Raw genomic sequence first — 24,938 nt, 5'->3', positions numbered from 1 at the left:
TTTAGGGACAGATTTACAGAACTTAGGAGCAAAGGAAATTGAGGCCAGAATTGAAGGAACAAAGAGATCTCGGAAGGTTGTAGGACATTGCCTCAAAGCTTTTCCTAAAGTGCCAGTCCTATTTGAAGTGGCTCAGTAATATAAACACCATAATGCTGGCACTCCAATGTGAAGATGCACAGCTCGCAACAGTGATGGAGACTCTCAAACAGTACCTTTTGTTCATGTTGACGAGAAAGAGGCTCATTATTTTCTTGATCGGTATATTTCAGACCCAACAAGGAAAGATGCATTGCTGGGTCTGGTTCTAGGGAATGAGGTGAGTCAAGTGGATCAAGTGTCAGTCAGGGACCTTTCAGGGAACAGTGACCATATTACAAGGTTTAGTTTAGCCATAAAAAAGGACAAGGAGCAATCTAAAATTCAAAATACTAAATAGAAGGAGGGCCAATTTCAGTGGGGTGAGAATGGATCTGTCCTAGATTAATTAAGAAAAGCCAGCACGGATTTGTTAAAAGCAAATTGCGTTTAACTAACTGAGTTTTTTGATGAGATAAAAGATGATTAATGAGGGTAATGCAGTTGATGTGATGCATATGGACTTCCAAAAGGCGTCTGATAAAGTGCCACATAATAGACTTGCCAGCATAGTTGATGCACATGAAATAAAAGGGACAGTGGCAGCATGGATATGAAGTTGGCTGAGTGATAGGAAACAGTAGTGGCAAACTGCTATTTTTCAGACTGGAGGAAGATATGCACTGGGGTTCCCCAGGGGTCGGTACTAAGTCCATTGCATTTCTTGATCTACAGTAATGACCAAGACTTGGGTGTGCGGGGAACAATTTCAAAATTTGAAGATCACACAAAACTTGCAAGTCTTGTGAACTGTGAGGAGGATAGTCATAGACTTCAAAAGGACATAGATAGGCTGGTGGAATGGGCTGACACGTGGCAGATGAAATTGAATGCAGGGAAGTGCGAAATAATACATTTGTGTAGGAAGAATGAGGAGAGGCAATATAAATAAGGGGTAAAATTCTAAAGGGAACGCAGGAGCAGAGGGACCTGGGGGTATACGTGCACCAATCATTGAAGCTGGCAGGGCAGGTTGAGAAAGTGGTTCAAAAGGCATATGGGATCCTGGGCTTTAAAACTGATGCAAAGAATGCAAAAGCAAGGAAGTTGTGATGAACCTTTATAAAAGTCTAAGCAGCACATTTTAGGAAGGATGCGAAGGCTTTAGAAAGGGTGCAGAAAAGATTTGCTAATGGTTCCTGGGATGAGGAACTTCAGTTACTTGGATAGATTGGAGAAGCTGGGGTTGTTCTCATTTGAGAATAGAGAAGGTTGAGAGGAGATTTTTTTTTAAAAGAGATTTTCCAAGTTATGAGGGGTTTAGACAGAGTAGATAGAAACTGTTCCCATTGGTGGAAGGGTTGAGAACCAGAGGACACTATCTTAAGGTGAATGGCAAAAGAACCAATGGCAACATGAATTTTATGCAGCGAGTGGTTAGGATCTGGAATGCACTGCCTGAGACCATGGTGGAGGCAAATACAATCAGAGATTTCAAAAGGGAATTGGATAAGCACCTGAAGAGAAAAGAATTGCAGGGCTATGGAGAAGGTGCAGGGAAGTGGTACTTGCTGAGTTGCTCTTTCAGGGAGCTGGAATGGGCACGAAAAACTAAATGGCTGCCTTCTGTGGTATAACCATTCCGGGAATCTATAAATACATCTGTTGTATACACAGCCTTCAAATACTGTGTTTCCCTGATGTCAGATGGCTCCAGATTGCCATTCACAGCTCCCCCACTGATGACATCTCAGAGCAGACTTGCGTGGAAGTTTGAGTCTGACTCGGCAGGACTGGGTACAGCCAACATTTGATTTTTTTTTTTTAAGTATCAAATATTAAAAAAGATTGAGTATTTTGAATCAGCACTTTCCCCCCAGATCATCCTTTACTTCAAGCACTATTGCTCATTACACAGCTCAGGTGAAGGAAAATTAGAATTTATACTTGTCCACTGACTGAAGAAATGGAAAACGGTAGACAGACATGTGGAGAGACTGATGAAAACCACATGGTTGGGAAGAGAAAATATCAGAGATAAATATCACGCCAGCTCCCAGATAACAGAGGGGATAAAAGACAGGAACTATTCCCAGTGAACTCTTGAAATCGGAAAATCACTATACCCATATATTTCCCGTAAAAGGTAAGCGATTCTTGATGTGATTTAGTTGATCATCTTTCTCATGTTAATATACAGCATTAAAATCTCCTTATATACTGCCTCATTGCTAGTGGAGTTTTATAAAAAAAAAGGAACGCAGGACCCATGAGATTAAAAGGCGGTGGGTTTAATTATGCATCAATTGTAATGCATAGATTTTAGTTTTCTGCTTCACAAAATCTGTTTGAGGATGTCAGTGGGGGGTTAATGAAAAGGTCGATTAGTCATTTAGGATTCTCAAACTAACTCAAACTGCGCCATTACAAACAAACACTGCAAATGAGATTAGCCTTTCAGGGAATCAGTTTTAAGGTTTTGGCAGATTTGCGTTATCAGCCTTTACTTTTAATACAGAAGATTTCATTTTATTTTTGTGCTTGCTAAATTGAAATGAAAATTAAACATGGCAAGAGATCCCTGCAAAGGACTGTGCGTAGTTGCCTCTGCACAAAGATGAGCTGGAAATGGAGATACACACAGAGGTGATGTCCCTCTGTTCCCGTTCCTGACTGACAAATAATGTCAAGCTCACCCCACGATCCGAATGGATTCAATGTACAGTAGGAGTATCTTGTTGCATTGCCAACCCTCCAGGATTGCCCTGGAGTCTCAAGAAGTGAGAGATTAATGTTCTACTCACTGGTTGCCATGAGCAACCTGGGAGAAAAATCATAGGGGCATTGAAAAAAAAAAATGCCCTTTTTAAAAAAAATTGTTCCTGGAACATTTCATTCATCAAGTATAAAAATATTGGAGCTGGGGGGAAAAAAAAGTATTATTTGTTTGGACCAGACAGTTGAAGGCAGGAGGTCATATAGAACCACAAAAAAAATACAGCATAGAAGGAGGCCATTCAGCCCATTGCGTCTGCACCGGCCGAATAAACTATCTGCCTAAACTAATCCCACCTTCCAGCACCTGGTCCATAACCCCGCAGGTTACAGCACCTCAGGTACATGTCCAGGTGCTTCTTAAAAGAATTGGGGGTCTCTGCTTCCACCACCATTCCTGGCAGCGAATTCCAGACACCCGCCACCCTCTGGGTGAAAAGGTTTCCCCTCCGGTCCCCTCTAATCCTTCTACCAATCACCTTAAATCTGTGACCCCGGTAACCGACCGCCCCGCCAGGGGAAACGGGTCCTTCCTGTCCACTCTATCTAGGCCCCTCATAATTTTGTACATCTCAATCAAGTCACCCCTTAGCCTCCTCAGTTCCTGGGAAAACAACCAAGCCTCTCCAACCTTTCCTCATAGCTGCAACCTTCAAGCCCTGGCAACATTCTTGTAAATCTCCTCTGTACTCTCTCCAGAGCAATTATGTCCTTTCTGTAATATGATGACCAGAACTGCACGCAATACTCCGGCGGTGGCCTAACCAACACTCTACTCAGTCCCAGCATCACATCCCTGATTTTGTACTCCAAATCTCAGCCAATAAATGAAAGCAATCCATCTGCCTTCTTCACCACTCTAGCCACCTGTCCTGCACCTTCAGGGACCTGTGGACATGCACTCCAAGGTCTCTCACTTTTTCTACCCCTCTCAATATCCTCCCGTTTATTTTGTATTCCCTCACTTTAATTGTCCTTCCCAAATGCAATACCTCACACTTCTCTGGATTGAATTCCATTTGCCACTTTCCTACCCACTCAACCAAAACATTGATCTCATTCTTGAGTCCACAGCTTTCCTCTTCACTATTAACTACACGGCCAACTTTTGTGTCATCAGCAAATTTCCCAATCATGCCACCCACATTTAAGTCCAAATCATTAACATATACCACAAACAACAAGGGACCCAACACTGAGCCCTGCGGAACACCACTGAAAACCGCTTTCCATTCACAAAAACATCCATCGACTACAACCCTTTGTTTCCTGTCAATGAGCCAATTCTGGATCCAACCTGCCACATTCCCCTATATCCCATGGGCTTTCACTTTACTGACCAGTCTGCCATGTGGGACCTTGTCAAAAATCCACGTAAAATCCATGTAAACCACATCCACTGCACTACCCTCATCAATCCTCCTGGTCACTTCCTCAAAAAGCTCAATCAAGTTAGTAAGATGTGACCTTCCCCTAACAAATCCATGCTGACTATCCCTGATTTATCCATGCCTTTCTAAGTGACAGTTTATCCTGTCCCTCAGAATAGATTCTAACAATTTACCCACCACCAAGGTCAGACTGACTGGCCTATAATTACCTGGCTTATCCCTTGCACCCTTTTTAAACAATGGTACAACGTTCGCAGACCTCCAATCATCTGGTACCTCAACTGTATCTAGTGAGGATTTGAGGATGATCCTCAGCGCATGTGCTATTTCCTCCCTGGCTTCCTTTAACAACATCCCCCCTGGGATGTAATCCATCCAGTCCTGGTGATTTATCCACTTTCAGGGATGTCAGACCCTCAAACACTTCCTCTCATTATGCTTATCGTATCTAATATTTCACACTCCTCCTCTTTAACAACGTCTGCATCAACCCTCTTTTTTGTGAAGAACGAGACAAAAAACTCATTAAGAACCCTGCCCACATCTTCTGCATCCACGCACAGGTTCCCCTGTACATCTCTGATAGGCCCTACCCCTTCCTTCATTATCCTCTTGCTCTTAATGCACAGATATAACATCTTCGGGGTTTCCTTGATTTTACCTGCCGACAATTTTTCATGTCTTCTCTTTGCTTTTCTAATTTCCTTTTTTTACTTCACCCCTGCACTTTCTATACTCCTCTCGGCTTTCTAAAGTACTAAGATATTTGCGATCATCATAAGCTTTCTTTTTTTGCTTTAACTTACCCCTGTAAGCTTTTAGATAACCAGGGGGCTCTAGATTTGGCAGTACCACCCTTAATCTTTGAGGGTCTGGCCTACACTGTGCCCGCAGCATCTCACTCTTGAATGCCTCCCACTGGTTTGCCACTGATTTTCCTTCAAGTAGCTGTATCCAGTCTACTTTTGCCAGGTCACCTCTCAGTTTAGTAAAATTTGCCTTCCCCCAATTTAGAACCTTTGCTTCTGTTTTATCTTTGTCCTTTTCCATGATTATGCTAAAACTTACTGTATTATGGTCACTATCTCCAAAATGGTCACCCACTGTTACTTCATCCACTTGCCCAGCTTCATTACCGAAGACTAAATCTAGAATTGTGCCCCCTCTCATTGGGCTTGTTACATGCTGACTAAAAAAGTTCTCTGAACGCATTTCGAGAATTTTGTCCCCTCTGTGCCCTTCACACTGTTTGTATCCCAGTTGATATTGGGGTAGTTGAAATCCCCAACTATTATTGCCCTAATGTTTTTGCACTCTGAAATCTGCCTACATATTTGTTCTTCAATCTCTCTCTCACTATTTGGGGATCTATAGTACACTCCTAGTAATGTAGCTGCCCCCTTTTTATTTCTGAGTTCCACCCAAATGGCCTCTTTTGATGATTCATTTAGCATACCATCCCTCCTCAAAACTGTTATTGATTCCTTAACTAACAATGCCACATCCCCTCCTTTTTTTTTTATCGCCCTCTCTATCACGCCTGAAAACTCTATATCCAGGGATGTTGAGCTGCCATTGTTGCCCCTCTTTAAGCCATGTTTCCGTTATAGCAAAGATATCGTGTTGCCATGTGTCTACCTGTGCCCTCAACTCATCAGCTTTATTTACTATACTCCTTGCATTTAAATACTTTAACACTGCCAAATTCCTGTGCTGCACACTTTTTAACCTTTGTTTCTTCTGCCTTTCAGAGTCACTCGCTAACTTTGCTAATTTTCTGTGTCCTGTTCCCTGCCCTGAAATTGTCCTATCTAAGACTGCATTCAGGTTCCCATCCCCCTGCCAAGCTCATTTAAACCATCCTCAACAGCACTAGCAAACCTTCCTGTAAGGATATTTGTCCCAGTCCTGTTCAGCCTTCCCCAGAACCTGTCCCAATGCCCCAGAAATCTGAAGCCCTCCCTCCTGCACCATCTCTCCAACCATGTGCGCATCTGGTGTATTTTCCTATTACTATACTCACTAGCATGTGGCCTTGGGAGTAATCCAGAGATTACTACCCTTGTGGACATGCTTGCTAATCTCTTTCCCAACTCCCGAAACTCAGCCCGCAGGATCCTATCCCTCTTCCTATATCGTCAGTACCAAGGTGGACCACGACCTCCGGCTGTGCACCCTCGCCCTCCAGAATGTTCTGTAGCTGCTTGGTGATATCCATGACCCTTGCCCTAGGGAGGCAACATACCATCCTGGAACCATGTCTGTGACCAAAAATTCATCTATCTGTTCCCCTAACTATAGAATCCCCTACCACTATAGCTTTCTTGTCCTTTTTCCTCCCTTCCTGCACAGCTGAGTCACCCATGATGTTCCAATCATGACACTCACTGCACTCTACAGAGGAACCCTCCCTTCACTCCGGTGACTCCTGCACTACCTGCCCTGACCTTCTTGTCTGCCTGGCAAATCCAGCTATCCAGTCCCTCCCTGACTGTGTGCTCTTAAGCACCAGGTTGACTACCACCTGAAACATGCTATCCATGTCATCCTCCGCCTCGCGGATGCGCCAGAGTGATTCCAGCCGGCGCTCGAGCTCCGAAACCTGAAACTCAAGCTTCTGCAGCTGGAGACACTTCCTGCAGATGTGTTTGTCAAGGAAACACGGTGTGTCCACGACTTCCTACTTACATTCCACTTGGCCGAGCTGCCTTGCCATTTCTTAGCTCTCCAATCAATTATTGCTAGTGCAATAAGTGAAACAACTTACCAGTTATTTGCAATCAGTTTTATCCCCTGCACCGTGGAGGCTGAAAAGGATGAAAAAAAGAGACCAAAGAGCACGTTCCCCCCCGAGCCAGCAAAATCCTCCACACACAACGCAAAGCCTCACTCTGTGTAAACAACACTATTCCAGCTAGTTATCACTAATAAATTACAGGTAGCTATCAAAGGGATTTATTTTAAAAAGAACACTTTTTTCTACTCTGGTCTATCTCAGCTATCCACAGGCAACAACAGCTGCCACCCAACGACCAAACAGCCCACAGATTTCCCGTTATGTCATTGGTAGTCTTTTGTCCCCCACTTAACAAACAGAGCATGTGCCGATACAATCAGAGAGCCTGCCGCTGCCCCGGACATCTGGTAAGCGAGGGCCTCGAGCCCCGCTCTTCGTTTAAACAGCTCCGCTCCAGTCCCGGTTCCTCCCAGGTCCGCTGCTGCCCCAGACTTCTGCTAAGTAATATGATGAAATCTCTAGCAATACAGCCAACCAGAGTTGGCTATTCTAGTTCCCCGGAGCAAAGAGAGAAGTCTGAAGTGGTGGTGTGGGTGTGGGGGGGGGGGGGGGGTATCATACTGGGCCACACTGATGTACCTCCAATTCGGCACTTCTGGCGCCACCAACACTATTAAAGACACAAAGCAGCCCTCTACTTCATTATGATTAACACAACACCACCCCACACTATGTTACAACGCCCTTACAGTGAGAAACCCCTTTACCATTGACAAGCACTACCAAGAGTTCCATTGAGTGTACATCCAATGAGATGTTACAACACTGGGGAGGAGCAAGCGGCGAGAGCAGGCAGGTCACTTTCACACTGGAGGAATGCTGTTGACAGGAGCCACAGATTACTTCCACCACCAAAATTGCTCTATAAAAGGACCTGCCCTTTGTAGAACTGATGGCAAAGACTCTTAAATATATAGGTCAAATGAGCAGTGGTTAGGGTTCCAGCTTCTCAGCCAATACGATTCACTCCGCGTGATATCAAGAAATGACTGAAGACACTGGATACTACTATGGGCCCTGACAACATTCCGGCAATAGTACTGAAGACCTGTGCAACAGAGCTTGCCGCACCCCTAGCCAAGCTGTTCCAGTATAACTACAACACTGGCATCTATCCATCAATGTGGAAAATTGCCCAGGTATGTCCTGTACACAGAAAGCAGGACAAGTCCAACCCAGCCAGTTACCGCCCCATCAGCCTAGCCTCAATCATCAGTAAAGTGATAGAAGGTGTCATCAACAGTGCCATCAAGCGGCAGTTGCTCATCAATAACCTGCTCAGTGACGCTCAGTTGGGTTCTGCCAGGGCCACTCAGCCCCTGACCTCATTGCAGCCTTGGTTCAAACATGGACAAAAAAGCTGAACTCCAGAGGTGAGATGACAGTGACTGCCCTTGACATCAAGGCAGCACTTGACAGAGTATGGCATCAAGGAACCCTAGCAAAACTGAAGTCAATGGGAACCAGGAGGAAAACTGTCCGCTAGTTGGAGTCATAGCTAGCGCAAAGGAAAATGGTTGCGGTTGTTGCAGGTCAATCATCTGAGCTCCAGGACATCACTGCAAGAGTTCCTCAGGGTAGTGTCCTAGGCCTAACCATCTTCAGCTGCTTCATCAATAACCTTCCTTCAATCATAAGGTCAGAAGTGGGGATGTTCACTGATAATTGCACAGTGTGCAGCACCATTCATGACTCCTCAGATACTGAAGCAGTCCATGTAGAAATGCAGCAAGACCTGGACAATATCCAGGCTTGGGCTGATAAGTGGCAAGTAACATTTGCACCACACAAGTGCCAGGCAATGACCATCTCCAACAAGAAAGAATCTATTCATCTCCCCATGACATTCAATGGCATTATCATCACTGAATCCCCCACTATCAACATCCTAGGGGCTATCATTGACCAGAAACTGAACTGGAGTAGCCATATAAATACCGTGGCTACAAGAGCAGGTCAGAGGCTAGGAATGCTGCGGCGAGCATCTCACTTCCCCAAAGCCTGTCCACCATCTACAAGGCACACGTCAGGAGTGTGATGGAATACTCTCCACTTGCCTGGATGGATGCAGCTCCAACACCACTTAAGAAGTCGAAACCATCTAGGACAAAGCACCCTGCTAGATTGGCACCCCATTCACAAACATTCAATCCCTCCACTCCGACGCACAGTGGCAGCAGTGTGTACCATCTACAAGATGCACGGCAGCAATGTACCAGGGATCCTTAGGCAGCACCTTCCAAACCCGCGACCTCTTCCACCTAGAAGGACAAGGGCAGCAGATGCATGGGAACACCATCACCTGCAAGTTCTCCTCCAAGCCACACACGATCCTGGCATGGAACTATATCGTCGTTCCTTCACTGTCGCTGGGTCAAAATCCTGGAACTCCCTTCTTAACAGCACTGTGGGTGAACCTACCTCACGTGGACTGCAGTGGTTCAAGAGGCAGTTCACCACCACCTTCTCAAGGGCAATTAGGGATGGGCAATAAATGCTGGCCTAGCCAGCGATGCCTACATCGCATGAATGAATTTTTTAAAAACCCAGGCAGAACTATTCTCTCCCTTTTAGTACGAGGAAATGTAAGCCTCCAGCATCCAACAGGCCTCCAGCAGGGATAGACGTCAAAGTAAATAAGGGGTCAGCACATGGAGCCCTAATCGCTCGAGGGCATCTGTCGGAAAACAGCAGCCCCTGAAATCTTGTATTTCAGTTCAACCCTGAGCTGCTGTAGCTGAGGATCATAGACATTACACTAAAAATTAGATTATTTGACCCACTGTGGCTGTGCTGGATCCGGAAGGGCAGCATGTCAGTGTGGGATGGTGTCAAAGACAACATTTGAAAAATACAAACATGACTTAGCAAAAGAAGCTGACTTATATAAACCAGAAAGTGCCAAACTCAACTCATGGTGTATGTTGAATTAGCTGATCTCAACTCGGGTATCTTTAGGGGCACCATAACTAACCCCGGGGCTTGAAAGGGGAAGACAAGATGAGGTTCCTGCTTCCTAGTGCTCTGTTGTGACTTTTGCAAGGAAGCAGCCAAGCCTAAATGCTGGGTTGGTTCTGGTGAGGGGGTGGGAAGCCATGAAGAGAGCTGGATCAGGAAGAGCTACAACAGCCTGCTGGGGTACAAGAGTCTGCCAACAGTTACTGTCTGGCATCATACCTGAAGAATGGCTTCTGGAGAGAGGCACTGGTGGGCAGTCTGCACTTCTGACATCCCAGGAGTCAAGTCCTTCAAAGAGTAACAACATAAGAACAGGAAAAGACCATTTAGCCCTTGAACCTGTTCTGTCATTCATTCAATTCGATCATGGCTGATCTGCACTTCAACTCCATTTACACATCTTTGCTCCACATCCCTTGATACCCTCAGCTTACAAAAATCTACCACTCTATCTTGAAAGCTCCAATTGACCCAACATCCACAGCCTTTTGGGAGAGAATTCCAGATTTCTACTACCCCCTGCGTGAAATAGTACTTGCTGATTTCCCACCTGAATGGCCTAGTTCTAATTCTATGACCCCCCTCATTCTTGGTTCCACCGCCAGAAGAAATAGTTCCTGTGTGTGCCCTTCCGAATTATTTTATCATTTTAAACACCCACGTTCCCTTAATCTTCAACATTTAAAGGAATATAAGCTATATTTATAAAACCAGTTTCATACTTCAATCCTCTTTTACCATTCTGGTGAACTTGTGCTGCACTGAGTTCAAGACCAATACATCCTTCCTGAGGTGCAGTGCCCAAAACTGAACACAGTACTCCAGATGGGGCCTAAGACTCTACACAATAAGCATCACTTCCTCCCCTTTGTATTCCAGCCCCCTTGAGATGAAGGCCCACATTCCACTAGCCTTTTTTGATTGCTTTTTGTAGCAAAGAAGGGAGAAAATTAGGGGAAAAAATAAATAGGCATCATTTTTGGTGAATGTTTCTTTTCCATAAATCACTGACAAAACTCTCACATCACCTGTACCAAATTAATTGTCAAGTTTAAGCTATTTTTTTCTGGAAAGTTATTTGTGTGTTGAAAAAAAAACTGCGAGTAAGCTCACAAGAAACTCCCACAATGGTTTTCCTCCATGGGGACTCGAGCTGACGGTAATACGGAACTGCAATGTTCTCACATGGCTGTTACTGAGCTCAAAGTCAAGATAGGGCAGCTGCTGAATTTATTGCTGATCTTTATACAATGCAACATTAAAAAAAAAACTTTTCTACTTAGCAATTTCACTTTGAGAAGCTACGTGAAATGTCTAGCATGGGGGAAATATTGTCACAAAACAGTAGGGGCAAAGTACATTGTTCAGGCATAGCGAAATACATTTTGTTATGCATCCTACTGTTCTGTACCTGACCTAGGAATGCTTGAGAGGGCAACGTAAGAGAAGTTTTAGTCTGCCTTTGGAGTGATTGATGGGACATTATAAAGCAAACTTTACTCTGCTTCTACCCTGTGTTATCTGCTTCACGTTGACAGTTGGTGACAAAAGTGGAAAAGTACTTTTACTGATCAACAGTATGTCTCCAAAGACTGTATTTCAGCTCAACAGCAAGAGCGTGAATAATATAAGGACTGCCCAGATGTGGGAAACAATGGCGAAAGTGGGCTTTAGTTGCCTTGCAAAGTTGTGTTGGCTCAAGGTGGAGTCTGAAATGAACCATGGCACAAGGCCCATAATTTACAAGCCTGGCACAGTTGTGGGCATCACTGGCAAGGCTAGTATTTATTGCCCATCCTTTGTTCCTCTCAAGAAGGTGATGGTCAGCCTTCTTGAACTACTGTGGATAAGCTTACTGGGCCACTTTGAAGGCGATTAAGAGTCAATCACATTGATGTTGGACTGCAGTCATATATGGGTCAGACCAGGTAAGGACAACAAGTTTCCGATACGAAAGGGCATTAGTGAAACAGTTGTGCTTATAAAAGACAGACAAACAGACAGACTTGCATTTATATAGCACCTTTCATGACCACAGGATGTCCCAAAGGGTTGTACGGCCAATGATGTACTTCTAAAGTGTAGTCACTGTTGTAATGTAGGAATGACAATTGACAGCTTTATGGTCACGTTTACGGACACCAGCTCTTTATTAAAAATGAATTCAAATTCTCAAACTTCTATGGTGGGATTTAAAATCTCTATTATTAGTCCAGGTCACTGGATTACAAGCCTAGTAAAATAATCACTATTCTATTGTACCCTTCAAGCACTGCTGTGCGACAGCCTGTCCTCCCACTGGCCTTTCCTTCCATCGCTGAGGCTGAAAGCTTAGTCTCTCACTATTCAATAACACTAACTGAAATTAGGGGTATGAGGCTGCATTCTACTACACTGTGGCACATCTTTCAGCCTCACCAACAGACCATAATGTTCACCAGCTGACTGCATCAGAATCGAATCACATCACAGCAAGTTTCTGTGGCACAGTGAAACCAGAGAGTTTATCATGGTGATTACAATGATCTCTTGTCAATTGGCAGGCTTTGTTAATCCAGCCTGTAATCACAAGATACAATGTCAGCCAAGGAATGAATTTATCTGCAGTTTTAACATATCAGAGTTTAATTTGACAAACTTCAGAGGGCAGCTCTGGGTTGCAAGAATCCAGTTGTTTTAGAACTAGGAGTGAGGGACAAACAAACAACAATTTTTTCCTAATTTAAATACAAAACGTATTGCAATTTATTTTTCTGTATTCTTCATATTGGTGCTGGGGAATGGCATAAGGCACTCCTGGGTCAGGTACAGCACAGCTAGATATCGGAGTAAAATTCCTTCCACAATCTCAGAATAACATAATTATTGCACCAGTGCAACACCAGCCAAATTAACATCAAATTAGTACCAAATAAAGGGTCTTTTTTTTCCCCTTTTGCTGTGGACCTACGGCCACCAGGAACTGAATAAAATTTGCCCAAACCCTTTTAGGTTTCATGCAGCCAGACTGAGGAGACTTTCATCCAGTTAGTCTGGGTTGGATTTGAACCCGCAGGGAAAGTCCAAACACTATATTTAAATAATCTTAAATAGTGGCAGTAATAATATTAATGATCTCTATTTTCAAGCAACCAATATTGCTATCAAAGGGTTTCTTGCATCAGGCTTGGGACAGTGCTCTCCTTATACACAGTACACATGCCTATCAGCCATTGGGCTGAACTCAGCTATCTCAGCTATGTGAGCACTCATTTTTCAATGTGACAGCACCAAATGAAACATGCTGCCAGAATCAGGGACAGCACAGAGGAAGAGTAGGGGCCCAGAGAAAAGGACAGGAAAGACAGTACAGCTCCTATATTGTACAGCCAGCAGTTGTGTATACAATCTACATCCACTACCTCAGGGGAGACATACCCCTCACTGGGCTGCCTAGGCAGAAAGTTCTCCAGAATGGGCTCCTGTTTTATATAAACCACCTCAAAGTTCTGTAGTGAATTGACGCTGCTGCTCAAAAGGTTTCAGCCTTACTGCTACATGTAGAATCCTCATTCTAAATGCAGTACAACGTTATCAAGATGACTGCACTTCAAAAGTACTTCAACGGCTGTAAGTTTGACATGTTCCAAGGTTGTAAAAGGCGCTGTACAAATGTAAATGTTTCCTCCAGTAGTGTAAAAGATCAAGGCCCTGCCATCACTTTCAATGCTTAGATACTGTATTATTCTAACCCAATTAGATCAAGGTGTTCACTATCAGATCCATTTAAATCTCCATTCATTATTAAAATTGTTTAACACATCATTTTAATCCTCCTGTATAACCAGCTATATAAACAGTGACAACTTTATACACAGAAGTAGCTACTGCAAAAGTGATTTACTTGAAATAAAGAAAAGGTAATGGGGAATACAATCAGTGGCCCAAATTTTGCAGTCAGTGGTGAAGCAACAGTGTTCGTTGCTAAGCCTGGAGAAAGCTGCTCACAAACAATCTAATGATCTCGGTGGTGTAGATTTTATTTTTCCTGACGTTACTTTCATTCCAGTGTCAGCTCAAGGGGATCACCAGCATTCTGCAACAGTGATGTCGTTAAGCAGGCAAAGCAACCAATCATATTGAAGAATTCTCAGGCAGCAAACCAGAATATGAAAACCAGTGATTATCCTTCACTTCTTAATCATGCTACAGACAGCAAAATAAAGATTGGGACATACACATGGGATTTAGATGGAAGCTGAAATATCAAAGAAACACTAAAAAAGAAAAAAAGAAAAACCTATAGATTTATCACCATGGAGAAATTTGACATTCCACAACTATAAAATTAGTTTTTCAGGGCCAGAATGGTTGTTTAGCAATAATTATGAGCTTAGTACACTGCTAAAAACCAGTTGCACCACACTCAACAAGGTGTAGTTTTTTCAAGGGGTTTTACAGCAAGACTAATTGCATAAAAGTTTATGTCAATATTCAAGCGATTTCAAAAGATTTCCACCTACAGAGACTTCAAGAGCGCACCCTGTGGAGGAGCAGGGAATCGCTGACAGCAACTTCTGGATTTCTGCACTTAAATGTGCACGTGAGACATCAGAAGTTGCTGTCAGTTTCACAGTCATAAGGATGGCCAATACCGACAGTTTCATCATCATTACATCTGCAAAATCCAGGCCATCAGTGTCTTTCCTTTAAATACTGCCTGGCATGGTGTTGATAGGATAAATCTTTGAACCACTCGGTCTTCTCAGATGGTTGTAAAAGATCCACGTCACTATTTCGAAGAGGAGCAGGGGAGTTCTCCCTGGTATCCTAGCCAATATTTATCCTCAACCAACCTTCCTAAACAGATTATCTGGTCATTATCACATTATGTTTCTGGGAGCTTGCTGTGCACAAAGTGGCTGCCGTGTTCAACATTACAACAGTGACTACATTTCAAAAGTATTTCAGAAGCGCTGAGAAGTTGACGTTGCGAAAAGCTCTATATAAATGCAAGCTCTCTCTTTCTGGTTTTACAAAAGCCTCCAGATCTCATTCCTGATAAATGCAGCAATGGTGCAGCATGCTGAACACAAAATACCTTTTTGTTTCCTTACCCCATACATATTATTTCACACTTATGCAAATTAAACTGCATCCGCAATCAACTAACCCAAGCAACAGCTAAATTCTCCTGACCATTTATGGCACTGTTTTGCATTATTTCCTCCCCCTCCTTTTTGTAACATCTGGTGACCTTCCTGATGATACCTTATCCAAATAATTTACAAGCATTAATAGTGGCAACGGTGCCAAAAAAAACTGACATCTCACCTCCTTTCAGATAAAAAGTTTCCACTGATGGCTCCATTTCATTGCTCAATTTAAGCCAAATATCTACATAATGTTATGTTTTATCTCCTATTTATCTACTTCAAATAGTAGCTTGGCCATTAATTGCCAATTTGGAGCCATTGTCAAAGACTTTCTGAAAATCCACAAGCATATTGACTGTATTTTAACACGATGCTATGTTTAAAGTCTTGGAAGGACTGCTGGTTAATTAAACATGGACTCATCTATACAGGTCAGAAAGGTCATGGCTTTTATCCCTGCAGTGTGCTGGTTAGATAATCGCAGCCAGTGTTGCTGTAGCGAGATTACCATTGGTCTGATTACCATTGGTACCTGGGTTGGAGAGAGAGGAAAGAATTCGGCAGGATACCTGCTCCTAATTGCTAGCTAGCTGACAACCCCTGCTAGAAGTTCTCATGCATGGATGCGGGGAGTAGATAGAATTGGGCCTGGCTGTCATTGCTTCCCTCAAATAGCCTGCTAATATACTGACCACCAAAGCTCAGACATGAATAATCACCACTTGGCCAAGGAGAATTAGTACCCACGGAACCAGTGGGGAGTCAAAGCCTCTAGAAAAGTGTGCAAAATAGACAAATGGTGAGAAATGTTTTTTAAAAACTCCAACTTTCCTATACTGAATCCATGCATTTAAAAATGTTGGCCCACTGAATCCATTAGTATCATTTCAAAGAGTTTTCCCTACAATATTAAACTTAATGGTCTACATTTTTGTCTTTCATAAATTAATATTCATCGCCTTCCAATCACCTGGAATCGCTCTTCAAGTTAATGAAATCATAACAGTTGAGGAAACCCATTTCAAAAGAGCAAGGTGTTGCAGGTATGGGGAAGTTCCAGGGATGGGGGAAAACCCCATCAGTTAGTGAAATTGGAATGGAAACGGGCAGGCTACAAAAAAAGGGAGACTGCAACAAATGCCAACACAGCATGGCTGGAATGAAAAGATTCTTGTTACAAAATTGAGTTTGAGAAAAGAGAAACAAGATATTAGGAAAAAAATCACTTCCACAGAAAGTGGCAAACAGAAGACATACTCACATGCTCACGAGCAACACATTCTAAAAACAGCAGTGGTGAGGGTTTACTTTGCCGACGTTAATGATAAAAGGTGCTGTCAGTTTAATGTGTGTTCCTCCATTTTATACACTCATGCTAACATTTTCACCAACATTCATGAATGAAGGAAAATATACCTGTTAATCAAATGCATAAAAAAAAAACTTGGAACTATTACAGGACAGCGAAGGAAGACGAAAAAGCTTGCATTTACATATATTTCATAATCTCATGCTGTCCCAAAGCACTGTATAGACAATGCACTTTAAGTATAGTCACTTCTCTAATGCAAGAAATGTGGCAGCCATTTTGTGCACAGCAAGCTCCCACAAACAGCAATGTGATATTGACCAGATGATCTGTTTTAGTGATGTCAGTTGAAGATAAATACTGGCCAGAACACTAGGGAGAACTCCTCTGCTCTTGTTTAAAATAGTGCTATGGGACCTTTTTTGCGCACCTAAGAGGGCCTCGGTTCAACATATGTGCAGATTCAGCATTCTGAAGAATCAAACCAGCAGAGACAGGGGGAAAATCAAGATAACAGGCAACCAACAGGAAACCAGGCAGCCAGCCACAGACCATTAGACAGACATAGGACAGGAATGGAACCAATCCAAGTTAAGTGGTTCTTCATGAGAAAGCATATCTTATATCTACAATGTGCTCCTTAAGGCCCTGCACTGCAAATTACACCATTGCATGCCTTTACAGCACCATGTCGTCTTTCACATCAGGAGCAGAGGACAGCAGTGCGGGAGCATCAACAGAGGAAGCAGCTCTTTGCATCTCTACCAACGGGCAGGTTCTCCAAAGGGGTTGTGAATGCCACTCTGGATTTTAAACAGAACAGGAAGAGAAGTCTCATTTTTTGTTTTCACCAATATTTTTGTTGTTGTTCCAAAGCAATTCTTCAGCAGATTCCACTGTGGAGCGAAATGCAGTATCATTTTGGCCATGGCAGCCACTCAGTCAGCCACCTGTAGCTGCAGTTTTTTTTAAAATGACGGCCGACCGCTGTCATTTCTAAAGTTGCACTCAGCCACCGACTGACTTTGCAGCTCAACTCAAATAAGATTTTTACATGCTGCAGAGGGCGACGATAATTACACCATGAGATCCAGATGCAGAAACCCAACACTCACCGTTTGTGGCTGTGAATCTGAGTGCTTGTGTGCTGCACTAAAAATAGAACAGTGGCATCACAATTCTGAGGAACTACTGCATCTTAAAGACTAACTATTAGAAACTAGCTAGCAAGAACATAATGATCCATGATTCGCCCCACAATACTGTGCTGTTTAAGCTTTCTGGACAGTTTTTCTCTTTTGTCTCTCAACCACATTTACCAGAAAAGGCCCGCTGAATATCAGGAGAAAAAAAAACAGAACACAGTTTCCATCATTTTTTGAAAGAAGTTCAAACTCTATATGCAAACATTGTTGGAGAAGAGCAGAGGATAATTTATCCTACCTTTTACCTGACCGGCATCTGATTGGTGGGACAAGAGTGACAGAGTTTCTTATGCATGTGAGAAAGTAAGGCATAAGAACATTCTACTTACCAAGCCTACTCATTTCACAGGCTATGTGCTTAACTACACCACAGTTTTTAAGATTTATTCCTTTTGCTTTATTGCGAAATCTGAATTGAAGACCAAGGGCTGCAGTGTAAAGGCCAGCTCAGGTCTGCAAATGAAACCCGACCCAAGCCCGACAGAACCACATCCGACCCGAGCCCAACCCGGCCCGAGTCCTTTCATTTTATCCCCACGCCAACCCGACTCGACCATCAGTTAACCTCGCTCCCGTTATTCACTCGGTTGCTTGTCTGCACAAGCTTTAAAAAACTGTAACTAAACAACCTTTCTAGTCCAAAAAGTACATTACCATTGGAGCCACTTACCAGAGGTGGTGATAGAGTGTATCCGACCCAGCCCGACCCGACCCGAGCCCAAATGCCAGACCCGGAAGAGCGACCCTCCCTGACCCGAACCCGACACATGTCGTCGGGTCCCGTCAGGTTCGGGTCGGGTAGCCGTGCTCTACTGTAGTGTTAGACTTTACTGAGGGGGAAAAGGGAAGCACAGAAAATAAGGAAACTAGGTCATCTATTAATGATGGAAAGCTTGCAAATCATAGGAAGATAAGACAGAGAGAGGTAAGGAGTTCTATGGTTTTGAGGGCATGGAAAAGAAAAACAACTTGGGCTTTACCCCTAACAATTCAATCTCCTGAAAAAATTTTTTCCTTAAATCCCCCAAAAGTAATCAAACTACATTCCAAACATTCATCCATCTTAACATCATGACTATAGAACTATGAATGGCTGCTCCATTCCCTGCCTCCCAGCTCTAGAAGCATGGGAAACATTCTATTTAACGGACAATCCAATCATCACAGTCCATACTAACCTGCAGAATCTTCAATCCCATTCCTAAACAGGTTATGTGTCTGCCTGTTTTCTGAAGGAGTTAATCAACACCATTAATTGCTTATTCTGAAAGTCTGGTCCATGTGTACACTTCTTTTAATCTCTAGTCTAATTATTTACTTGTGTCCTCCTGTTCCGTACTCACAGCCTCCTAATTTAAATAGCCTGCTTACATCTATATTGTCTGTCCCTCTCATATCTGAGAGATCTGGATCATATTCCACTTTTAATGAGAATAAGTTCAGCTCCACCTATCTCTTTTCGGAACTCACAAATCACAAGACCTTCTCACTGCTCCAGTCTGAACACTCTCCAACATGTCCATCAACCATCAATAGCTACTCACTAACAATAAAAGAAGTCTATAATTCAACTCTTAACAATAAGCTGTTTAACCTTGAATGAAAGAAGCCTATACACAACAGCCCATATGTGGCCTCTGTGCAAGGCTAGAGTCATTCTTTGACTTAAATAGTTGAGCTCCCTTTGACTGTACTAAAACAATACATATCTGACTTCCTTGACAAAGTGCAGACTCCCGCTGCATTGCTGAGTATAAGGCTGAGGCAGGTGTTGGAAGACATATTGCCTGGGGTAATATTAGATTCTGATAGCTTTTCCCCTTGTCCTTGGATCTTACTGCCTTTACTCAATTTTTCATCTCATTCTTCCCCTTCAACACATCCTACTAAACAAGCCTAGCTAATGAACCCGAGCTGCTGTACGGGCCTAAACAGTTGAGTAGGTCCTAACAATACTTCCTGCTCTGTTCCATGCTGAACTCTTACTGACTCTCTGGTGCTACCTTCATAATGACCATGATTAACACAATATAGGTTGGAAGGCTAGCATGTTCCACTTTGTGTATGCAGAACTGCCACAGGGCACCTGGGACACGATATACAAAATAAGTCAAGGTCTTCAAGAGGAGGGGAGGAAACTGCCAGAAATAAGCGTTGAAGTCTTCATGTTTTTGGCAGCGCCTCCCAAACTCGCGACCTCCACCACCTAGAAGTACAGGAGATGCAGGTGCATGGGAACACAATCAACTCCAAACATCCCTCCAAATCACACACCAACCCAACGTGGACATGTATCGTTCCTTCTTAGTCTGTTGGCTAAAATACTGAAACTTCTTACCTAACACCACCATGGCAGCATTTTCACCACATGGACTGCAGTGGTTTAACAAGTGCAGTGAGTAAAGCCCTTTCAATCAAACTTGCGAAAGGACCAAAGAAGTTAAGTATCACAATTACGTTTGCAATGAGCGCACGTTAACAGTGGCTGTGGATTGGGTTTGGCATTCACCAACGAGACTTGTGCGTGAAGCAGGGTCTCTTGAGAGAGTCACTGAAGGGCCCATGGGACTGGACCCAACACGAGCCAGTACCTCAGAGAGAGAGAACTGCAACAATAAAAAAAAGGGGGAAAAAATGTTGAATGGTATGCAGAGGGGTCACTTAACTTACAAAAGGTGGATCACTTGTGTTGCCAAAAAGAAAAGACGGCAAAAACATCCTGGGGCAAGACCTGTTGTCTCAAAAGTAAAAGAGATGAATTTATATTGTTGCTGCTCTAGAAGTCTCTGCAACATCTGCTCTAGAAGTTGCTGCTCTAGAAGTCTTTGTTGACACTCACATTTTTGCAGCATTGCATCATTTCAATTATGATTGTTTGCACTAGTAGTTTAAAGAAGTTTTCTGCCAGTTACAGCCACTAGCAAAAAAAAGCTGTGAAACACATGTTGCTAAGTGAGGCAAAGGATCCCCACACCCCAGCTTCCCCACAACACCTCTTCAAAAAGGATGGGTGTGGCTGAGGGATGTCAAGGAAATTACAACCCAAAAGCATAAGTTTTCATAAGGAGGTAATGTTTTCCTAACTTTAACCAGCTCAGACATCAAGTCAAACACTAGCTCCCTAGGGTTTACTGAACAATTCTGTGTTCCAGTGCTTGAAATAATTGATCTATAAACAGGAGCTGAAGGCAGTTAATGCTGTGAAATCAGATAAAGCTTTGCTGCCGTTTATGTGATACTTATTTTAAAAAGCAGCTAGCATAGAACAGCTTCTCCTCTCAAGTATGATTGAAAGGTCTGCACTCACTGGGCCTCCTGGTTAGGATTGCCAATTTTGGTTGGAGGCATTCCTGAAGGTTTGACATTCTAACCACACATCTAACCATCTGATAACTCATCACATGAAATCTGATCATGTGATATCAAAAAAGGGGGACCCAAGGGGATGGAGCAATTTACAGATGGGAAACCAAAAGGTGGGAGGATCTTTGATTTTGCCAGTAACTAATGGTAATTCACTGAAATTGCACTGATAACTAAAATACTGGCAACCCTCAGATTCCCCTTTTAACCAACAGTAACTCACTGGCAGTCTCTAGGTGAAACAGCCCCATATCCTTCCTGTAACTATTAGTAATCCTGTAACCCATTGATATTTACCCTGCAACTGCAGCCAGAATCCCCCTGAACAGCACAAGATGCAGTCAGGCTCCCCAGTTGATGCTACTTTTAACAGCTTCAATCTCTCACCCCATCTCCTTGGACATTGGTTTGGACTCCGGTTCGGTGTGAAGGTGACAATTCTGAACAGTGAGCCTCAGTCAGAGCTGATCTGTGCTTGGACTTCACATGTCAAGACTGGGCAGCACAGACCGACCTGAACGAAACTATGCGATCTCTCGAAGGGTAGCGAACTCAGTGCTTGGGGCACTTCTGACAGGGCACATCATCTTGAATGCAACTGAGGAGGAGGCCATTCGGTTCCCATTACTGGCAATCTCTCCTGCAAACCCCATTTCCCCCCACTCCCAATCTTTTTATATTCCTCCTTATCAAATATTTATCCTATTTCCTTTGAAATGAAGTTTTAATCTACCACAATAATGACATTTGGTGATGTATCCCACAATCTAATAGTCCTCCATTCAAGAACTTTCCTCCTCCTTCCCCCTGGTTTCTTCTGGTGAGAATCCTCCATCTTCGTTCCCTAGTTCCCCATTTATCCATCAGTGAAAACAATCTTTCACTCAATTTTCCCTCTGACATTCCCAATTTCCCTCCCCCACCCACCCTATTACCTGGTTGTGAATTTTCTTCCCTCCCCAGACCAGGGGCCAGGGTCACCAACTCTCCAGGTTTGTCTGAAGTCTCCAAGAATTAAAAATCAATCTCCAGGGCACTGCTGGGAGCAAGCTGAGAGAAAAATCATGGGGCAAGTATGCCTTATTCACCCTCATTTTCTTTGAACATGGTTGCTTCTTATAACAACATTGGCGTTTGAAAGAAAGGTTGTTTGACTGACAGTCAAGAATCATCCAATCGGATACTAAAAGCTGGTTTGCTTTCCAGCTGGTGTGGGAATGCGAAGTAATAAACATAACAGGAAACCAATGATGGGAATAAAAACAAAATACTACAGATGCTGAAAATCTGAAATAAAAAAAGAAAGTGCTGGAAATACTCAGTAGGTCTGGCAGCATCTGTGGAGAGAGAAGCAGAGTTAAAGTTTCAGGTCAGTGACCTTTCATTAGAACTGGCAAAGGTTAGAAAAGAATTAGGTTTTAAGCAAGTGAAAGGGAGGGTGGGGGGTGAGGGGAGAGAACAAAGGGGAAGGTGTTCGAAAGGGCAGAGGGCTGGAGAGATTAAATAACAAAGTTGTCCTGGGACAAAGACAAAGAGTGTGTTAATGCCTGTGGTGAAAGACAAAGCATTAGTCCAGCAAGAATGTTTATAGCAGGATAATGAGCAGCTCTGACTGCATGAAAAACAGTCACATGGTTAAAAAAAATATATAAAAAAAGGCCAGTCATGCTCTGAAGTTATTGAACTCAATGTTCAGTCCGCAAGGCTGTAGAGTGCCTCATCAATTAGGCACTCTACAACCAATGAAGGGAGCCTATGGGTGGGGTTGTTGGAGGTGGGAGGACATGCAATAAAACCTTTCTGAATGCATCCCACCAGAGTTGGCAATTCTACCAGGGGCTCCTTATCAATAGCACGGTCATTGCCACCTTTACCCTGAGATCATTTAGCAGTGACCAGAGACGAAACCTGACCTGTGAGACACTGGGAAGTGTGCTGGCCTATTGCACACATCATTGCAGCAGTTACTTAATGAAAAAGTAATTTGCTTTGTAACTATACAGCAGCATACACAGGAAAAGGTCATTAGAAGCAGCAGTAATAGACTACACGGATAATCCACTCCTCTGAGCTTCAGAAGTGCAGCAGTCATCAGGGATACACAGGCGATCAAAACACACTGTAGTTATCTCCTCACTCCATGCTGTCAAAACAGACAACAGCTTAATCAAACAAACTTCAGAGAGAGAAAAAAAACAGAGGGAAAGTGGCTACTCCAGATATCGCCCTGGTCCATATTGAGTCTGTCTGCCTTTGTAGCCAGGTTTCACTGCACAGCATACACTGTAGCTTCTGATCGTTTTGCATTTAACATTTTAATTAAAAAAAAATCTATCTGCTAAATCCCCATAAATCCCCCGGATTCTGATTTTCTCTTCATCATGCTTTTATTGGGTGGGGCAGCCTGGGAGAATCTGTAACCATGGTAACATCCTTGTTATGACCCAATTGAAAGAAAGTCATAATTGCAAGAGATAATTTTTTAAAAAATGAAGTGCTCAGTTTAACCATTTCTCAAACACAGGTTACCTCAGTTCCAACTAACTTTGAAAGCTCAGAGGCCCAGGGCAGCCGGCAGCTACCGCCAGCTCACTCCCCTAGACATTTTGTGAGCTAGGAGCCACAGACTGATAACCACTTGACAAGTTATTTACCTGGCTTATGATGACCTGGCTCGTCATTTGTACATGGGATATACAGAACATTGCTGGGACAAAAGTTGATGGCAAGTGGTTGGGTACGTTTTTAAAAAAATATTTTGATGAATCTTCCCAGAAGGTGAAAAATAATTCTCTGGATAAATAGATTAATACTAATGTAATGAAACTAAACCCCAGCTCATTGGTGGCATTTTCAACCCTGTGTCAGATAATCACCAGTTCAAGCTCTTCAGGAATTGGGCACATATGACCTCAGCTGAGGGAGCGCTGCGCCGTCAGGAGATGCCGCCTTTTGGATGAGGCATTAATCCTGTCTGCCCTTTCATTTGGGCATAATAGATCCCATGGCATCATTTTGAAGAACAGCAGGTGAGTTCTTCCCAGTATCCTGGCCAATAATTATCTCTCAATCAATACCACCAAAGGAGTTACTTACTGTAATGCTATCTGTGAGACCTTGTTATGCACAAGTTGGCTGCCATATTGCTTTATACCACAACGGTGACTACTCATCAAAAAAGCAATTCATTAGATGCAAAGCTCTTTGAGACATCCTGAGGTTGTGAAATGCAATTAGACAAAACCATAAAAAGATCAATAGGGCTTTTAGTTTTATAATTGGGGTGCTGAGTGCAAAAACAAAAATAGTATGAAGAAGAAGTTTAACAAAGCAATGATGAGGCAGATTTGGGCACTCTATATACAAGGGCATTAAAGCCATAGAGTGTAGACCAATCAGCATGAAAACTATAGTTGTAATGAGGAAAGACTTGTCATACCAAGACTATTTCCACAGAAGGCGAAGAGCTGATTTAATAGCTATTTTTTCACATTATGAGTGGTTTTGATAAAGTAACTAGGGGAACATTATTTCCTCTAGTTCAGGAGTTAGTGATTCGAGGATCATCAATTTAAAATTTTAACAGAGGTCAGGAGAAATTTCTTTGCAGAGTTGTTACAGGAATGGTGCATCTTTTAAGGGGAAATGGATAAGCCCTTGAAACTTGGGAAGATACAGTTCTATGAGGGGGAGTAACACAGTGAGATTAGTTGTGGATTGGTGTAGCAAAGAGACTCAATGGGGCAAATGGCCTCCTCCTGTACTGTAAACTTGAATCTACTTACTAAAGTGAAAGTGAAAGCCTCTGACACAGGTTTAGTAAGAGCCAATATATCTCCTGTACTGTCATTGCAAAACATTAATCTGACAAAGTGGTTTCAACACTGTTCAATCCAGTGTAAACGTTATGCAGAAAATATAGTTAAA

At 43.0% G+C, this 24,938-nt stretch overlaps 1 protein-coding gene across 9 annotated transcripts in view; it reads right to left on the bottom strand.

The window, feature by feature from the left end:
• Positions 1-24,938, bottom strand: part of pknox2 (pbx/knotted 1 homeobox 2) — a 435,336-nt gene that overhangs the window by 218,757 nt on the left and 191,641 nt on the right. Inside the window, exon 1 of one of the 9 annotated variants that reach the window (XM_068053846.1) lies at positions 17,559-17,577. The exons of the other annotated variants lie outside the window; for them this stretch is intronic. The gene's annotated coding sequence lies outside the window, so the exon portion shown is untranslated. Of the gene's footprint in view, positions 1-17,558; positions 17,578-24,938 lie in introns of those variants that run through there. 9 annotated transcript variants of the gene reach the window in all.

This window comes from Heterodontus francisci, chromosome 22, assembly GCF_036365525.1.
Source record: "Heterodontus francisci isolate sHetFra1 chromosome 22, sHetFra1.hap1, whole genome shotgun sequence".
Classification (NCBI taxonomy): domain Eukaryota; kingdom Metazoa; phylum Chordata; class Chondrichthyes; order Heterodontiformes; family Heterodontidae; genus Heterodontus; species Heterodontus francisci.
Note: the sequence above shows the minus strand (reverse complement) of the source record. Positions and strands in the feature narration are given on the sequence as shown.